This window comes from Orycteropus afer, unplaced genomic scaffold (assembly GCF_000298275.1).
Source record: "Orycteropus afer afer isolate SDZICR_OR568_19922 unplaced genomic scaffold, OryAfe1.0 scaffold00219, whole genome shotgun sequence".
Taxonomy (NCBI): domain Eukaryota; kingdom Metazoa; phylum Chordata; class Mammalia; order Tubulidentata; family Orycteropodidae; genus Orycteropus; species Orycteropus afer.
The window spans coordinates 302,245-308,244 of record NW_006921806.1 but is presented as its reverse complement, the minus strand read 5'-3'; positions in this window follow the sequence as shown (position 1 = coordinate 308,244).

Genomic DNA, 6,000 nt, shown 5'->3' with positions numbered 1-6,000 from the left:
TAGTATGTTATGCCAATTGAGCTTGATGTCCCCTGCGACTATGGTCCCAAACCCACAGGTTCAACTACTTGGTACCTCTGGGTAGCTGGCTATGACCAAGCAGTGACCACAACCTTGCTATGGGCAAAATCTTGACTGATGCAGGAAACATCAAAAGAAGATGGAAGGGATACACAGAGTCACTGTACCAAAAACATTGGTTGATGTTCATTCATTTCAGGAGGTGGCATATGATCCAGAACCAATGGTATTGGAGGAAGAAGTTAAAGCTGCACTGAAGAAATTGGTAAAAAGCAAGACTCCAGGAATTGATGGAATACCTACTGGGATGTTTCAACAAATGGAGGCAAATGGCATAAACCTTGAAAAGTGAAAATTGGGTATGGTAGATAAGTTTGTGTATCAACTTGGCTGGGCCTGATTGAGTGGCTGGGCAGCTGAATGTAGTTATTCTCCATGATGAGACTGGTAATCAACTCCATGGTGGAATCTACTGTGAGCAGCTGAGTAGCTGCCTTAGGGCTGTGGTCTGCTTCCTGTATATAAGGAGAAGCCTTGGGGAATGGTCTCTAGTTTATGGCATGCTTAAACCCTGCAGGTAGTCATGTTCAGCAGCCTGCCATGCTCTGCCAATCTTGGGACTTTCATGGACTTGAATTAATGGTCTGCCGTTACTATTGGGACTGTGCCTTTTTACTTGTCAACCTTGGGCTTGTCAGTCTCAGCAGCCAGTAGTAGCTGTCTGAGTGAAGAAAAGTCTCTAGCTCCAGTGGGCCAGGAGCAGGAGGCAGAGCTGAAGCCCCAGGTTGAGGGGCTTTCACCCAGCCCCTGGAGCCTGACACTTTGAACTCAGACTTAAAGCCTCCAAATTGTAAGAGAATAAACTCTTGTTTGTTAAAGCTATCCCATTTGTGGTATATTCTTGTCAGAGTGGCTCAGAGGTAACCAAAACATTGTCTCATGAACACAGGAGCTGGGGGCATGGGGGGAGGAGCTCCTTCTGAGGGGTACACTGTGGTGTCCAAAAGGGAACAGACATCAGAATTGTTCATAGTCTCTTCTATATATATATATACATATATATCATATTTTGAAAAAATATTCACCTCACGCTCACCAAGTAAATCCTTCCATCTCATCACTTGGCTTTTTGTCTTCTCTCTCTCTTCTCCCTTCTCCTCCTGTCCCTTCCTCCCTCCTTCTCTTTCCTTCCCCTCTTTTCCTATAAAATTCAATGAAAATTTTATTTATATTTTACTATTCATTTAAAGGAGTATTTTAATGAACTGTAAGTGTTTCTGTTTATGTATTGATTCCCAGATCATATGTAATGCTGGAATGAAATTTACTTCCTCTCAGCAAATTTGACTTCTGAGTGAAGGAATTTGGAGGTAATGTTTTACTCTCTTTGTATGTTTTATTTTGCTTGATTTTGAAATATAACCAGTGTGAATCAATTTTTGCTTCTTAAAAATGTCATTCTAAAATCTAAAGAGGGTGTGAACAATTAGACTGATGTGTGGCTAGAAAAGAAGTGCAACTGGATTTGGCTGTAGGAGGTCAGTGACCAGCAGGTGACCTGAGAAGTTGGGGAGGATGGGCAAAGCAGTTACACAGGCCTATGGAGAGGAGTTGGCTGGGAGGAGAATAAAGAAAAAGAGCACTGTGCCTATCCAGGGTCTGACCACCTAATAATATTTTATGCCTAATATCTGCCAGGTCATGCTGATGCATAAGGATCTAAACATCAGAGCTATAACTGTAAACTTACTGGAGGAAAATACATTTGTGGTGGGGAGATCTTTGAAAACACAACTAGAATTGCACAAACCATGAGGCAAAAATTACTTTTCTGAATTCATGACATCAAGTTGAAGTGTTTTAACACCACAGAGACAGCTAGCTAGTGGGAGAAGACATTTCCAGTGTTTGACTCAAATACATAGCGGCTCCTTGAGTGTCCTGGGAAAAAATGCCAGCCTAGCCCCAGAAAACACTGGTAGTTCAGGGAAGGGTAGCTGGCAGTAAGGCCAAGAACTGATGGAGCAGTCCCTTTATGCAGTCCCAGCAGTCCTCGCAGCCACAGTCATGTCAGGATGGGCAGGTATGTGGCAAGGAGCTGACACTGCTGGTCAGAGCAAGGGCAGGGCAATCTTCCCCCTGTGCCATGCCCATGCCCTCTCAATCTACAAGCACTTACCCAAATTCCCTGTAGCTTGGCAAGGGATGTGGCCAATGTACATCCCCAACATTCTGTGGGGGTTTGGGGGAAGACACAAGTCCATGCAGGCATGATTCACCACATGCAGACCACGAAGAAGATGTGCCAGGACTTGGCAGTCTAAGTTCTGGGTACACAATAGCAACATGGTTTACCAGGGTGTGCCACCTGTCCTTCCACTTTATTCTGGGCAAGTAGGAACAAGAAGACAAGAGGGAGCAACTGATGGCAAGGAGAGCACAAGAGGGCATTTGGCAGAAGGAAAGCCTGGGGCCAGAAGAGCAGAGACAGAGAGGTGGTACTGGCTCAGGTGCTCAGGACAGAATTTCTAACTCAAGATGGGAGGGCTCTGGGATTGGCAAGCTCTGTGGGCAGTGCCTGTAGGGGCAGAGCTGGGTCAAGGAGGCAGGAAGCCCTGAGTTCATGTCCCCACTGGGACCCCTGCTGAGTCCTGACCTCAGATTAAGCCTGACCCTAGTGTGAGCCCTGGCTCTGGTCCTGCTTGAATCTCCATGGCATCTTCTATCTGTGGCACAGTGTCCCACTTGGTCCCCACCTGGTACAGGAGAGGTTCCTGAAGAGAAGACAGTGGGCCTGAGGAGTTATAGTGGACAGGGAGGAAACATGCTTCATGGTCTCAGGCCATGGGAAATCTGACATCTGAGACTCACACACAAGCTCTAGACAGCCAAGAGAAGCAACCATGGAGAGAGGAGTCCATGGGGCCACAGGATGGGACATGGCCTCAGGGCTGTCTGTGGCTGATGTAAGCTGCATCATTGGTACCAAAGACTGGGCTACAAATGCTAAGAAAATGAGAACACTTGGCTTTCACTCTCATGGATTCTGCCTGACAGGATCCACCCACCTCCCTTGACCCATTGGGCCCTGCTCTCCAACTCTTCCTTTGCACAGTGGTGCTCCTTATCCATGGGTAACATTCTTGATTGTGAGATAGATATCAACTCACAGGGCTCCAATTATGTTGTGTTCCAGCAGACTATGGCAGTCTAAGCACTCTATCAGAGCTATGGGCTGGACTGGCACCTCTGTTGTCAGGGATAGGCCAATGACCTCTTTCTCCAGAAGCAAAACCACAATCAGTGTTTTTCAGGAGCTCCCAATAGAGCCCTGTCCAACTCATTAGCCAGAGCTGGAGTGACAGGAGTGTGGCTGGCAAAGGAGCTTCTGGCCTAGGGTGTGAGGCCCTTCTGGGACCCATGATCCAGCTTCCTCTTGTGTATTCTTGCCTTAGTCCCATCCTGATTGCCAGTGGATGGGCATCAGGACAGGGTTGGCCAAGGCATAAGCAAGCAGGGTCCTGGGTCCAGACCAGACTCTTGCCTCAAGGCCACTTCTCCATCCACCAAATGACCTCTAACACTTTGGAAGCTTCAACATGGATCAGCTGAGAATCTCTTGTCAATTGTCAATTCTGGGACCCCCTGAAGTGGAATATGAGTGTATTTCAGGACCCAGGCTAGACAGGTCCCTAAAGCCCAACGGTCTTGTCTCCCATAGCTAGAGACCCAAGACTCAAGCTTGGGTGAACGGCTACTTCAGGACAGACACTGAGCTGGTGAAGCTCTTGTTCCAGGGAAGCTCCCCTGCTGCTAGGCATGATGAGATTACACCTCCTTCTCCTGTCGACCATATCTTTTGAGTTACTCAGACTGGGATGGTGAGAATCTCTTGTGCAATGAACAGAGACTCAACCCACTCCAGACAGCTTCAGGGCTCATGGGCCAGGACTGGCACCTTGTACTGCTCTTTCTTTTCTGTCCATATGCCTTATCTCCTCTCTCTCCAAGGTTGGCGTCTTCCAGGTTGGAGGGTACCTTCACATATCACAGCTACTGACAAGGAGAAGGAAGGGGGTCCTGGGTCCAGAGTCAGGTGAGGGGGTCCTCTTCCAGAACAAAGGCAGTGGTCCTGGTGGCAGACTGGGACCTCAACTCTATGCCCAGATATCTTGGAGGCTGAGACCAGACTATTCTGAAGCACATGTATACATGCAGAGGTGTGTGAACCCCACTGTGTGCTGGGCTCACACAGGACATGTTGGGAGCCTGAAGGGGTTGGGGACACTCTTCAGAGCTTGTTTCATGGGAACCCCGACCTGGGCCCCAGAGAGGATGGAAATGGCATGATGGTCACACAGCACGTGGGAGGGAGGGAAGGCTGAGGATTGTCACCAAGAGCATCTACAACCCAATGACATTTACTTTGCCCCGGGGGCAGTTTCCAGGCCAAATTATGCAGCAGGGACCACATGTGGACGATTAAAATATGGAGCAGGGATGACTTGGGGAGGCTGTAAAGGTTTTATTACAGGGCATCTGGGCCCTATGTAGCACCCCCCCCCCCCCGCAGGGCTGAGGGGTGGCGGCAGCTCTTCCTAGACCTCCTCTGCCCCCCCCCCCCACTCGCCCCACCAGCCACCGCAGCCAGGATCTGATTTCCGCCAAGTATGTGACTTGTTTTGCTGGGGAATTTCTCACGCGGCTGGGTGGTTGGACTGGATTCCCCGAGCTCACCACAGAGCTGGGAGGATGCTGGGACCTTGAAAGGGGTGGGAAGTGAGACCTGGCCCCCTCTCCATAGTCCATACTGACTTAGCACAGGACCCTGGCACACTCAGAGTGTGTGCATGCTCCCTGTGGGTCGGGCTGGAGACACCTGCCTTCAGTGGTGGAGTCAGAATAGCTAGGCAGACTATGGGACTGGCAGTGTATACAACAGTGCTCATTATGTGCTCATTGTGTTTCATAGACAAAAAAAAGGCCAGGGGGCTCCACTGACACAGCCCCCTCAGGACACCTTTCCTAAAACAGATGCCCCTCCTTCATCCTCCATCTGTAGTCATTGATCTTCCTGCTAGGTGGCAGCTGGGAAAGTCGTCTGGCGTACTCTGAAGATAGATAGCACACCCCAGAGTGGAGGACCAAGGTCAACAGAAACAGGAGGAAGTGGCTGCAGGGGCAGCAACTGGCCCTGGAGTGCTGTGGCTTGGGAAAAGGTGCTATAGCCACAGGAAGGCCAAGCCTCTAGGAAGGAACCAGCCCAGGACAGAGCATAGAGGGCCCTGTGGAGACAGGTGGGGCCTAGCAGAGATGCCTAGCCGAAAGTGGGGTGCTGACTCCTCTCAAAGTCCAAGGCTCTAGCTGCAGGGCTTCACTGTCAGAGGTTGGGGGGCTAGGAGGGAGCATGTCTCATGGAAGTCTACAGCCACATCTGGGGACAATTACCCACTTGCCGGGACTCACCCACCGGCCCGCCCTTCCCAGGCTGCTCCGGGGTGGGGTGGGCCCTACGCCCCAGTCTGGGTCTGTGTGGGGAGCTGGCAGAGTGAGTGGTCCAATGGCTTGTCTGTCCATGGCTGCTTGATCTGGCTAGGGCCATGCCCTCCACAGCCCCACCCAGCCTGGCTGAGGGGAGACTCCTGGCTGAGCAGCAAGCTTGGCCCAAGGCCCCTGAGGTCACATACACAGGAGCACAGCTTTTAGGATGTAGGGAATTATATTCCTTTCCAGTCTCAGGTAGCCTTGGGCCCAGGATGAGAATGGTTTCCTACTCACCAACACATGGGATAGTGCCCTTGCTGTGTCCCAACTGTGTGCTCAGCTCACCAAGCTGGCCCTGAAGTTGTCTTCATGCTCCTTGGGGCTGGCAGCTGTCCCCATGCCACTGGGGCTGCTCAATTTGCTTACTGAGTCCCAAAGGAGCCTGCTCAGGCAGGCACAACCTGGCCCTGCTTGAACCTATCATGTCTGTCACCC